This window comes from Arvicanthis niloticus, chromosome 3, assembly GCF_011762505.2.
Source record: "Arvicanthis niloticus isolate mArvNil1 chromosome 3, mArvNil1.pat.X, whole genome shotgun sequence".
NCBI classification, from domain to species: Eukaryota; Metazoa; Chordata; class Mammalia; order Rodentia; family Muridae; genus Arvicanthis; species Arvicanthis niloticus.
Window position 1 is genome coordinate 51879196 of NC_047660.1, and position 1731 is coordinate 51880926.

Sequence of the window (1731 nt, forward strand, 5' to 3'; positions counted from 1 at the left end):
GTCATTTTGGACTGTGCCCTGCCCTCAGGCCTTTGCAGTGATGAACTGGTGGTCATCTCAGGCTAGCTCCCTGTCCAGGCCATCAGGTCTGATGTTTGTCTCCGGCTCACTCCTCAACCCACCTACCTAAGTGGCCCATCCATCTCAGGCTCACTCCTACCTAAGCCCACAGTCCCAGGCGGGGTTCTTCTAGTCTCTAGCTTACCCCCCCATCCTGGAGGCCCTTCCGGTCCCCTGACACCGGACTGGTGGCCATCTCAGGTTCAGGGGATGTTAGGCTACGAATCATTCAGATTGTCACAGGTCAGAATACTGAACATAAACATAGCCTCTCCCCTCTCTGCCACCTTCTGACTCACAGTGACACAGCAGCCACCCCCTCCCATGCTTCTAAAGGCAGGGAATTGATGGATATTTCTTCTTGCAATTTTTATGTATTAAGAAATAAAGAAGTTAATATCCAAAATATAAACTCTAACCAAACTTGAGAACTACAGGAAGACTACTGTTGGTGTTTTGTTGGTGTAGGTGGGATTGTTTGTTTGTTTGGGAGGGAAGCATTTGAGACAGAGTCTAATATCATAGCCCTGGCTTTGAACTGGTGACATTCTTTTCCGACTATCTCTTGAGTGGAGATTACAACTGTGAGTCCTTCTGTTTAGATAAGAATATAGATGATAGATAGATAGATAGATAGATAGATAGATAGATAGATAGATAGATGGATAGATAGATAGATAGATAGATAAACAGATGATAAGTAGACAGACAACAGGTAGATAGTAGATGATAGGTAGGTAGGTAGCTAGCTAGCTAGCTAGGAATGCAGACAGACAGACAGACAGATGATAGAATAGAGACTGTGTGTGCGTTTGAATAATGTATGAGTGAATGTGATCCCGTGTGTATTTGGAGGCCAGAGGTCAACTTCAGATGTCATTTCTCAGGAGCTGTCCACCTTGGGTCTTACCAAGCTGGCTAGGCTAAGCAGGCCAGTGAGCTCCAGGGAGCCTTCTGTCTCTATCTCCCCAGCCCTGGGTTAACAAACATCTACTAACAGTGCTCAGCTTCTTAATTTTAATTTTTATTTTTTGTGGCTTCTGGGGATCATCCCCAAATCTTTGAAGCAAGAACCTTATCTATTGGGCAACCTCTCTAGTCCCAAGAAGTGGTTCTAAAACAAGAGAGTTCTCAGGTGTGTCCCTTGATCTGTGGATCTGATGAGTTCACACTTCCAACTCTGGCCCCCGGGAAAGCTGTGGTCTTCCTCCTTGTTCCTGGTCTCTGCTTTCTTTGTTCTGCTTTTTGAAACATAGTTGAGTGTGAAAGATGGGAATGTTCCCTCTAATCCATAGGAACAATTATTCGTAAGTCCTAATGAGTATTCTCAATTACTGCTTCCTTGCCCCTCACTGGACCATCCTACGAGTATGGTCCAGGCTGAGGAACCTTTGTGTTCTCTTGGTGTGCAATCTCTTCTTCACTATGACTTTGTTCTTGGAGACTGACGTGCGGAAGGGACACCATGATGAGCAAGTCTGTACTGGCAATTAACAGTGGTATCTCTCCACTGACTTAGAACGAGTCAACTTCTGTAATGAGGAAACAAAAAGAATTAGACCAACCTTTCCCCAAATCTGTCCTGGTTTCTCTGCCCTTCTCCCCCAGGAGATATTTAATGACAGGCATGTGAGTTTAGAAAGAACATTTTGGTTGTTTCCTTCTTTCTCA

At 44.8% G+C, this 1731-nt stretch overlaps 1 non-coding gene across 1 annotated transcript; it reads right to left on the reverse strand.

The window, feature by feature from the left end:
* Nucleotides 1-269: 269 nt before the first annotated feature.
* On the reverse strand, nucleotides 270-401 carry LOC117706423 (small nucleolar RNA SNORA17). Its single transcript, XR_004606530.1, has one exon. It is a non-coding gene; the product is annotated as a small nucleolar RNA SNORA17 (small nucleolar RNA).
* Between the last annotated feature and the right edge of the window lie 1330 nt (nucleotides 402-1731).